At 35.4% G+C, this 12,019-nt stretch overlaps 1 protein-coding gene across 1 annotated transcript in view; it reads right to left on the minus strand.

Annotated features, from left to right (window-relative positions):
* HS3ST5 (heparan sulfate-glucosamine 3-sulfotransferase 5) overlaps window positions 1-12,019 on the minus strand; it is a 292,095-nt gene that overhangs the window by 176,581 nt on the left and 103,495 nt on the right. Inside the window, exon 2 of the mRNA XM_017847128.1 lies at window positions 4,665-4,858. The gene's annotated coding sequence lies outside the window, so the exon portion shown is untranslated. The remainder of the gene's footprint in view (window positions 1-4,664; window positions 4,859-12,019) is intronic.

Genomic DNA, 12,019 nt, shown 5'->3' on the forward strand with positions numbered 1-12,019 from the left:
CTTGAGCCACCGCGCCCGGCCGAAAATATTTTAAAGAAATAAGTGTATTTTTATGTTTATTTATGTGAAAGATATGACAGAAACATACTGTCACAATATTTTACATTTTCCATTAAAGGATTTGAAAAAATCTTTCATGATATGGTCTATTTTTAGTAACTTTAAAAAATATAAAATTTCTTCTAATTCATAATGTTTATAAGTTCACATAATCAATTATATCATTTCTATAACCTCATAACTTTGATTATTTATCTCTTTAGAATATTTACTATTTTCCTATTGTGAGTGATAGCAAAAGTTCTCTCTCTCCTCCCATTTTCTACCAGCTATTTTTGGGCAATAATGATATTCCCTTTAGTATCTTTTTTTGTACTCTTAAATCTGCTTGTACTTCTATAGTTTGATTGTCAGTTTAAAAAACATCCATTGATTCCTTGATATTGAGAATAAAGTAATCAAATAACTTACTATATATGTACACTGACTTCTTTCTGTTGTGTCTTTCCTAATTTTTATTAGTTGTTTTAGTTTTACATTGTCAGGACATTATACTTTTATGTTCTATTACGTCATCCTAATCTCCATATTTATCTTAGATTTAGTGCTAGAGTTAAATATTCAATGCTTGCAATCAGTTTTTTTTTTTTTTTTTGCAGTAGTTTCTATAGTCACTTATTGACTGGATAGATAATAGTTCCTTCAAGAAGGGCTCTAATAGTTGCTAATAGTTGCTTCAAGATGTGCTCTTGATAACAATATTTCCTGAGTTCCCATATGTTCAGAAAATTTGCCTCTAGCCTTTACAGCTTGAAGAGCACTTTGGCAGGTCAAAAAACCTTTGGTGCCCATAAGGGGTGGTGAATTCATTTTCTATCATGGCATCCTATGTATTGTTGGATATCTCAACAGTTACTAGTTTTGGAAGTTTTTTCGAATTTTGCCAAAATTCATCGTCTTAAAACTTCCAACAGCATGACCTATAGTCTCTTCTACATAAAACCCTTCAAATATTTCTCTATTCCAGGACAAAAGTAACAAGGCATTGAAGGAAAGTTCGTAAGGCCAGAATATCCCCACATACCTTTAGTAGTAGACTTGCTGTTTTGTTTGTTCAGTTAGCTCAAGTCATTGCGTCTTCCCTACCATCCTTTTAGTGCTCTTTTAAAGCAAGTTAGACTTATCATTTTAAGGCTGGAAAGACCCTCTGGGATCATCTGATGTAAAAGTCTCATTTTAGGATGAAGAAACAGGTTCAGGCTAAGGTGGAGATATTTTCTTAAGGTCATGCCACTACTAGTAAGCTGAGTCAGACTTTGAACCCCAGTGACTCCCAGGCAAGGATTCTTTCCACTTCACTAAGTCCTTCAAAAATACAATGATCAAAACTGTTGCACTGCACTTAAAAAACTCAGACTGTGTCCTCTCACATAAAAGAATGTATCTGAAGTCTGTTTGATAATTGTCATTTTGTTCCATATTCTAGCTATAGAATAACACATGTAGGATAGCTGTATCAGGGAACTTTCAGTGGGTTTGCTGTTCATCTACATAAACTGTCACTTTTGTTTTCTGTTTCTTGACAATGAGAAACTTCAGACAAATGCACTTTCATTTTCCTACCGCAAACTCTGTAAACCATCCTTTTGAAATAAAATTACACAGCTTATGCTTACAACATAAGGGCCAGATTTTATCTTCAAATATACCACCCACTCTCAAACAGCAGAATTTGGCCTTAAAAACCCATTAACAAATATTGTCATTAAACTAAAGAGCTAATTACTTTGGATTCAGACAGAATGAACAAAATCATAGGCCAACCGCAGCTGGTCGTAATAATGGTGAAACTAACCGTATGTTACACTAGAGAATTAAAAAACAAAGACATATTAACACTAATGTAACCAACATACAACATTATCCTCCAAATGGAACAAACTATTATAGTTAGAGAATTCTTGAAAGTACATTGTCATATTTGATGCAAGAAATAAGGAATCTTTTCAAGGAATTAATTTTCATAATTTGCAACTATCAATGTTTAATGAAGAAGAAAACATGGAGAATTTATACCACTACAATATTCCACAAATGAAGATTATATCAAAAAATTATTTTGATCTAATTGGATGCAAATAATTTTAAATTCAATTTTAAGTACTTAGGTACCTATAAATCTTCGATCTTCATCTTGGAGGAAAATTTCCCCCTACTTTTCTTACTGAAGAGATCATTATTATAAAACACCCACTTAGCTTCTCTTTGCTGATGTCATCTCTAACCAGATTGTTTACTGTTCATTGTTTTAGACTTTTATATGGCAGGTTTGGAAGAGAAAATGTGATTATACATGAGGGGACCAGACTAGAAGATCAAAGTGGTCCATTTCTGCTCTAAAACTTTATGTTTCTATGATTCTATAAAGTTTCTGTAATTTATTCTTTTGTTTCATGTTTTGCTTCCTGCGTATTGAGACTGTCTTGCTCAGGTTCCCTGAAACTACATTATAAATTTCCTTTAAGAAATTGCAGCTTGGTGGACACGGCGGCTCAAGCCTGTAATCCCAGCACTTTGGGAGGCTGAGGCGGGCAGATCACGAGGTCAGGAGATCGAGACCATCCTGGCTAACATGGTGAAACCCCGTCTCTACTAAAAATACAAAAAATTAGCAAGGCCTGGTGGAGGGCACCTGTAATCCCAGCTACTTGGGAGGCTGAGGCTGAGGCAGGAGAATGGTGTGAACTCGGGAGGCAGAACTTGCGGTGAGCTGAGATCACGCCACTGAACTCCAGCCTGGGCAACACAGCGAGACTCCGTCTCAAAAAAAAAAAAAAAAAAAACAAAGAAATTGCAACTTAAAAACATAGTCCGATAAACATACCAATGATAATGAACATGATTCACTTCAAGACACAATTCATTCTTTCTCCACCTCTTCCTTTTTCCAGAAAAAATAAGTAAAAAGGAAAAAAGAAAGATAGAAAAGGAAAGGTATGTTTCTCTGAAATTGAAATATTGCAGATGATTTCCAATCAAAGCTTTATGAAATTTTATTTGGAGACTTTATCCAATGATAAACTCGTGAACTACAAGTTTTAGGCTATGTTCAGGTATGACAATCTTACTGATGAGCACAATTCTAATAACAAGTGCATGTGAAACTTCATTATTATAGTTAATCCAATTCTGTAAATTTTTAGTTTTGATTACTTGAAAAAGGTACTCCATTATTTTATGCATATGATCATATTCAATTCTCTATGTGTAAAACTAATAGCTAATATGTGTAGTTAATTGGCACTACATCTTTTTGATGAAGGGTTTATTGTTGCCTTTTAATACATTATGAACAAAAAATTCTACACAACGTGAACAAGTGTACACAAAGAGACAAAAAATATCTATAAGCTTGAAAGCCAATAAAAGGATTTTGATTGAAAACTTCATTCTTCACTATAAAAATAATATCATATTGAACCTTTAAAAAATCATCACAATTTAAGATCTGAATATGTCCCTACTAAACACTTTCACTAGAATAAAAAAACCTTTTGTAAACTTAAAATTACAAATTATAAAAATGAAGTTGCTAAATGACATATAGGAAACAGAAATACAATAAAGTGATATCCACCAACTGTACATGCAACCTTCCATAAATGTATCATATGATTTCTAAGTTATTATTTGCTAAGAAAAAAGTAATGGAAAGAGGTATTAAGCAGATTTGTCCTTTTAAAATCTAAGGCTGAGCTTTCAAAACGAAGAGAAAAAGATACAATCCTCAAAATTTGGAATACTTAGCCAAACCTAGTAATAACTCGTTATTTACATCTTTTAGAAGTTTCTTATAATTAGATACAATAATCCTAAATATCTAAATAAATTGAAACATAACATGGAACAGAGCAATAGCTAAAGAGAGCAATGACAGGGCTATCACTCTGAAAGAGAGATAGTGACACCTGGGGATTAGCTCATCATACTGAACTTTAAAAAGGAATATTAATGAAAATTAATAACTCAAAGTAGGGGAGTCAAAAAGGGAGCATCAATTTAGCACTTCTGTAACAAAATTACCCCTTCTTTATTTATTCTTATGACTATAGGAAACAACCAACATAAAAGCTCAGGTTTAGCATAAGGTTTGAAAATGAGAAGTAGATTGTATTGAATGTCACTTTCAGTGTTTCTCAAAGGCCTAAGACCCACAGGCATCAGGATCACTTGGGAGTGGGTAAATGTGAAAATACATATTCTTGGGCCACATCCCATCCCTAGTGGGTCTAAGTTTTGGTGAAATATCCCCAGGGATTAACATTTTAAGGATCCCTCCTCCCATCTTTGTGTGACTCCTATGCACATTAAACTTTGAGAACCACAGTATGTTATGCTTTTTTAATGTGATACTGATTATCAAATATCAAGGTTTCTACTTCGCCCTTCTTGTATTTACATTTACATGACAGATAACAATTTTTAAACATTATGTTTTCTTTATTTCCCCTTTTTACTGTGGAACTACACATACATGGATAGTTTTCTTACATTTAATAGTTTCTTTTACTTTCCTATATTTTATATTTTATTAAAAGATATCATTACTTTTGATACAATTAAGAGTTATGCAAGAATGTGTGTTACCCCCCAAATTCACTTACCTTCAAATCCTTGTGCTCATTCAGAAATTTTTGAACATATATGGTGGAAACTTTCAAAGGAATATATGTGGTGGATTCTCTCTTTAATTTCCAATGGTTTTAAGACGGGTCAAGGAGATTCCTGGGGTGCCTGCCAGGACTGCCGTTGAGAATAGAAGACACCAATGCTGAAGACAGTGAGTATCTGATTATCTCTAAACAGAACAGAAAAACAAGTGATTGGTCACCTGTAATTCATAGAGAATCTGCTGTGAAGAAAGTTATTTTCAGTGTTACTAAATTTAAACTTGGCCTGGGTTTGCTGCTCCCTAATTTAGCACAGTTGTCATTTAAACTTTCATGTCATTGTGAAGTCAGAATTACATGATGCTGCCCGCACAGCATTCTGGTTGAATTCCTATTGCTTTAATTGACTATGTTTTCTACATGTTGCATCAAGTGATATCATTACTAATTTTATTTTGGATATGCAGGTGCTACATTTTGCAGCTGAATTTCTAAGTCAGGTTGATGAAGTCTCTTGGAAATACTTCTTTACATGAGGCTCTATCACCTCCGTAAAAGATAAAATGGGATACTTTAAATCCCCATGGAATCATCTGGTAATTTTGCTGTATTTCCTTTCACGTGGGTAATGCTTGCCAAGATAATTAGGCATAAACAAGAAAATATTCTTTTTAGTCAATGTGTTGCCTATTCAGGAAAACCAAAATTCTAGAATCTTTGTTGAATGAGTGAAGCAGAAGTTGGTAGTGGTTGATAGAAAACGAAAAGAAAACATCTATTTTAAAAATTGGTAATCAACTATGCAAGTACTCTCCTAAAGAACAGAGGAAATGAAATGTACAGATAAAAACATGGTCAAAACCAAAATGACAAGAGCGTACACACATGCAAACCCAGAGTACACTGTATAACGAGAGTTCTCAGAGAAGATTCTATTGCTTGGCCAACCACCGTGCCCAACTCTCTTCTTTCTTGCTGTACATCTCACAAATGGAGAACAGAAATCAAATGTTCTCTTTCTGATTCTTCCTTACTCCTAACAGCAGTCATGTGACCCCATTTTGGCCCCCCATTTGGGCTCATAAGCTATAAGAAGTATGCTGGGTAAGAAATCCTGGCAGAATATTGCTCTATTGATACAGAGATCCCTGCTTCTCTTCTCTCTTTCACACATTTGCTTGTCTTGAATGAAGACATGATGCTTTGGTGATAGAGCAGCTGTCCTGTTCCCATGATGTAAAAGACAAAAAAGTTTAGAGAAACACAAAGATATAGGGCCTGTGATGGATGAGCAGCTTAACCAATAGCACTAACTGCTTTCCCTGAAATTCTACCTATATAAACCATTCAGTTGTCGGTTTCTTGCTAATAGAGGCATTGCTGGTTGATGAAATGCTCAAAAAATGGGTTAAAAAGTAAGTGCCACTGAAATGGTTGCAATGATAGCTACTGTTTAACTCTTTAGAGTGTAATCTGCAATAAGGAGAAGTTTTCATGATGTAGAGTCAAAAACAACCTTCATTCTGACAGAGGTTGGAACTTGCCTCTTTTTTTTTTTTTTTTTTTTTTTTGACTCCTAGGAGAGTTGGGCATGTAGGGAATAATGGGACAGGAGATGATGGTAATGAATTATAACAGAATGGAATGGAAAGCCTAGCGCAAGGCTTGGTTTGGAAGAAGAGGGGCCAGTATTACAGCAGGAAAAAGGAAGACTCTCATCTTTGCATTGGTGACAAAGCTATGACATTACTCAAAATCTCAGAGAGACTGAAGTTTCACCTCAAAGTTCTTTATTCTTATCTCACGAAGTCTTGTGGATTCTTTTTTACTGAAATATTTTTCACATTTAGCACTTCACTACTATCTTCCTTTCATAAATATTTCTTCCTTAACCACACAGTTCAGGCTTTCACCATCTTTTTCCTAAACTATTGGCACAGACTCTTTAACAGATTTCTCTTTTTCTTAGATGCTATAGTATGTTCTATGACTTAAGACTTACTTTTTTTTTTTTTTTTTTTTTTTTTTTGAGACAGAGTCCCGCCCCAGGCTGGAGTGCAATGGCATGGTCTCAGCTCACTGCACCCCTGCGCCTTCCGGGTTCACGCAATTCTCCTGCCTCAGCCTCCCGAGTAGCTGGGATTACAGGCACACACCACCACACCCGGCTAATTTTTTTTTTTTTTTTTTGTATTTTTAGTAGAGACGGGGTTTCACCATGTTGGTCACGCTGGTCTCAAACTCCTAACCTTATGATCCGCCAGCGTTGGCCTCCCAAAGTGCTTGGATTGCAGCCTCTAGCCACCACACCCAGCCCCTAAGACTTACTTCTTTAAGCACTGATCTCATTGGATCCCTATTCTGTTCAAAACAAAAGAGCCCTCTTTGTCTATTGAATTAAGTTTGATATAGTTTGTATATTTGTTCCTGCCCAAATTCTATGGTGAACTGTAATCCCCAACGTTGGAGATGGGGCCTGGTGGGAGGTGATTGGATCATGGGGGTGGGTTTCTCATGAACGGTTTAGCACCGTCCCCTTGGTACTGTTCTTGTGATAGTTCTCATGAGATACGGTCATTTAAAAGTGTGCGGCATCTTTCATGGGTTTATAACTGAACCCATAAAAACCTTCCTCTTAAACACAGCCTTCCTCCAGTGCTCTCATTTTGTAAATAGCATCATCAGTCATCAGCTGAATAAGCCAAAAACCAAGGCTTTGGTTGCCCTAATCTATTAAAGAAAAAAAAAAAAAAAAAAAAAAAAAAAAGCTCTGTTTTTCTTACTGGACACAAGCATGTAAAATACAGCCCCTGGAACTACTGGCAGCCATCTTGGGATCATGAGGAGAACCTGTATGAAATTAAGTGAACACCAAGGAAGCAGAGCTGAGAAACAGAAAAAGAAGAACCGGGTTCTGAGACTATTGTTTCACTCCTGGAGAGAGATTTGCTTGCAGTAGGAACACTCTAAACATTTCGGTTATATGTGAATCTAGGGATTCCTTTTTTGATTAAGCCACTTTGGGTTAGTATTTCCATTACTTTCAGTTAAAAATATCTTTTCTATGTATTTCTATTTTTATCGTGTGCCTACCAATTTCATTCATTTTACTCATCTCTCTTATTATCTATATTCTACATTTTTTTCATGATTCAGCTCACCTCCCGAATTAAACCTTTCCAGATTCTTCTAATTCATAATGAGAGAATCCTAAATCAAAACCACTTTATTATCCACTGTATATACTAATAAGAAAGCTCATGAAGGTCTATGACCAATCACTTGGTGATGATTCTCAAATTTTATCTTTAGCTTAACATGTTTTCCCTTGTTTCCATATTTATTTATTTATTGCAGTTTTAGCAGAGATGAGGTTTCTTTATGTTGCCCAGGCTGGTCTCAAATTCCTGGGCTCAAGCAATCCACCCACTTCAGCCTCCCAAAGTGCTGGGATTACAGACATGAGCCACCATGCTTGGCCCATATTTTATTTCTAATTGAATAGTTGACATGTCAACTTGCATGTTTTGAAGACTCTCCAAACTGAATTTGTTTATAACTAAATCCATAAAAACCTTCCTCTTAAAACAGCCTCCATCCAGTGTTCTCTTTTTGTAAACAGCACCATCAGTCATCAGTTGAATAAGCCAAAATCCCAAGTTTTCAACCCTTTTTAAAAAGGAATCAGAGTAGATTTGATCCTTCTTTTCCTCTTTAGGTTCATCATCTGATCATCAGATCCTTTTGATTTTACTTCCTAAATAATTTTCAAACCTACTTCACTACTTTTCTCTGTATATCCTCCTCTTCTCTTCCTCCTCCTCTACCACCATCAAAACCTTGTCTGTTTCCCTCCAGCATATTTTCCACATGGCATCTAGAGTGATCTTTTAAAAAAAACACAATTAATCATGCTAATCCGTTGTATAAAAACCCTTAATACCTTTTCACTGTTCTCAGGCTAAAGAAAGGTAACACTTTACTGTGACCTCATATCATCTGATCCCTGTCTAACTCTCTAGCCTCATCTCCCTAGACGACAGACACTCTTTTTTTCCCTCATTTTTAGATACCCAACATTCAGCAGAGTCTTTAATATATAGTAGGCACTCAATAAATATTTGTTGAATGAATGAACAATTACTTTGCAGTACCTCTTGAATTATGAGGCACTTTGTGTTACAAAATTTTTCTTTATATATTATTGTCTGAATTACTTATAAGTATATTGAAGATAAGGATATATCTTACATTACTTCATACCCTATAACAGAATGCCATGCAAATAGTTTGGGTTCACAAGGTATTTGATTTTATCGATACTAATAATTCAACTCTGAATACTTTTTAAAAGTTTGAAGTTGATTCTCTCTTTCACAATGGCTAGATTACCACTTTTCTATAAGATTAGAAATGACCCAGAAGAAATATATTATTACTCTGCCAAAAAAAAGGTAGTAAAAAATAGAAAATTTGTGTCTGATCAGAATTCTACAGAATTTACATAGATTAATTATAAAGAAGTTGCTCTTCTGCATGACAAGAAAAACCCTCCGCTAAACCTTGAGTTCTATGGCTAAACACTCAAGCATGTTTGCTATTTGCATGGTCATACTTTCAAATATTTTGTATTTCTCTTTAGACATCATTTATCCTCGAAAAATAGAAGAAAAAATACATTTAATAACGAAGAGCTGAAGTCTTTTGAGTTAGAGACTCATTATTTTGGAAAACAGTTACCCCAAGTACAAATTAATTCCTAGTTAGTGGATATTTACCTGAGAAGAACAAAAGGATCTTCAGAGATTCAAAAGCAGGTATGAAATTCTAGCCTATTTTATATACTAATATCACTCCAAATAAGAGAAATACTTCCCAGAGTAGCCTATATTGAAAACATACACAGGGAATATAAAAGCAACGAAAACAGTGGGGCTGGGAATGTATTAGGTTAAACAGGGATACTTGCTTCCTCAGGGTTTCTAACTGTGTTAGCTGTGGCCAGATAATGTTTTGAGAATGGTAGGTAGAATTAGGATCGAAGAGATGCGAAAGGAAGAGGCAGGAAATGTAAGGGTAGACAACACAAATTTTGTGCCTGAATAAAATTCCTGAGTAGGTTTAATCTTCTGGCTCTAAAAAACAAGTTGAAGTTTGCCTAAGGCATAGTTATACAAGAAGTAATTGCCTTTGGGTTTCTATATACCCGTTATTCAGTTATAAATACCTTCTCGTTTTCACAAGGTATTAAATCTGTTAGGATATTAGTAAAATTAAAAATATATATATATAGAGAGAGAGCAAAAGGAAAAGGAGCCCTCTTGCATGAAATGCATTTTGAGAATGACTACACATAGTTCTCTTAAAAATCCAAGAGCAAGCTATTTTACACTTTCCCCTAGAGTACTAAAAGATATTTTAGGAAACGAGTGAATCATGATTTAATATTCAATTGCTTTTCAGGCAAAATAAGAAATTCCACTAAAGTGTCAGTCATTATTTCATTTTCCTGAAACATAAACTCCAAGGGGTAGGTTGAAGCTGCACTGTTTATTTTGCTCTTCTGTATATAAATAAAATATAAGGTTAACAGAATGGTGGAAGAATAGCTTCTTATGCTCTGCCTTTTCCAACATGCTTCTTTTCTGTACTTGGGGGAAAAAAAGAATTTTCATGTGTAGGATATTTCACTTGCTAAACGTTTTTGTTTTATTTAATAATTGCTGAATCTTTTGACAAAACTGTGTTTATTCCGTGCATGAAAATTGATATATGTTCTAAAATTATAGCACAAACCGTTTATATTTCTTTAAAAATTCTTTTTCTGGGACTGGGTTGGGTGGCTCACATCTGTAATCCTAGCAATCTGGGAGAGTGAGGTGGGCAGATCACCTGAAGTCAGGAGTTCAAGACCAGCCTGGCCAACATGGTGAAACCCTGTCTCTACTAAAAATATAAAAATAAGCAGGGTGTGGTGGCATGCACCTGTAGTCCCAGTTACTCCAGAGGCTGAGGCAGGAGATTTGCTTGAACCTGGGAGGTGGAGGTTGCAGTGAGTTGAGACTGCGCCACTGCACTCCAGCCTGGGCGACAGAGCGAAGCTCTGTCTCAACAAAACAAAACAAAACAAATAACAAAAAACCCCAAACAAACAAACAAAATTCTTTTCTAAGAGTATGAGATTGCTCATTTATATATACTTAACGCATGTATTCCTCCAATATTGCATAAAATGGTAAAAGCTTTTAAATTCATCTCTAGTTAAAAGATTTAGAATACCCTATGATAGATCCTATTAATAAAAGGTAAAATTATTCCTCATAATTTAAAAAATTTCCCAAGGAAACAAGAGAAATAATACTGTATGATAAGAAATGAACAAGTGGAAAAAAAATACACGTACATTGTAACCCCTAGATGATCAGTTTTCTGTGATTTTCTCAATAAATGAGTGACAGACAAGTCTGGGAACTCCCAATACTCCATTAGAGCAATCTAAAAAGAATGTCATTACAAGGAGACACAACTGGAATAGGGTTAGAGAAGCTAAAATTGTTAATACAGGGAGGGGAAGGCTAGATGAGAGTAGCAATTAAAATTTTGGAATTTTTTTTCTTCTTAAGAGGATTCATCTCCCACAAAACAATTGTTACATCGAATCCTAGAGTCTTTGGAACATGGGTTGACCACCACCAGCTTTGAGAAGGAAGAGAAAATCCAGGAGTCAGAAGTGGACCATGCTGATCAGGATCCTACACCCTCCAGGTAATGGCAGAAGTCACTTATTCAAATGACTCCACAAATTTCCCTTTGTCTGGATGGTGTATCCCTTGCAACCATCCATGTTCACTGATCAGTTCACAAGACAGAAAAGGTGGTCCAGGTAGGGGACACAAAGAACACCAATGTTTTGGAAACAGTAGTGGTCAGGAGTGGTCCTCATTCATGAATCAACCTTGCAGTTCAGAAACTTCAACTCCTAATGAGTCTGACCAGAATGAGAGTGCCTCCTTGAGCCAGACTCTTAGGTTGATAATTCAGACATCTCTACCCTAAACTGTGGTACCTTCCACAAGTGCAGATCTATAATGGGGTTCATTACAGAGAGCCACCTGGTCTACTTTGTTCAACACCCTGATTTGTTCAACACCCTGATCTTCCTCACTCTGTGGTCCTACTATGGGCGTTTTTTCAGGTCTTCTAAAAAAGTGATCATTAAGACATCTGCCATTTATGAATTTCTGTATGTTCTGTACTATAGTGATAATTAGTACAAATCATACACAACTGACATAAGGCAATATCAACTTATACATACGTACACTCAGGTCAAATATCCAATTAGGTAA

This window comes from Rhinopithecus bieti, unplaced genomic scaffold, assembly GCF_001698545.2.
Source record: "Rhinopithecus bieti isolate Rb0 unplaced genomic scaffold, ASM169854v2 scaffold_26504, whole genome shotgun sequence".
Classification (NCBI taxonomy): domain Eukaryota; kingdom Metazoa; phylum Chordata; class Mammalia; order Primates; family Cercopithecidae; genus Rhinopithecus; species Rhinopithecus bieti.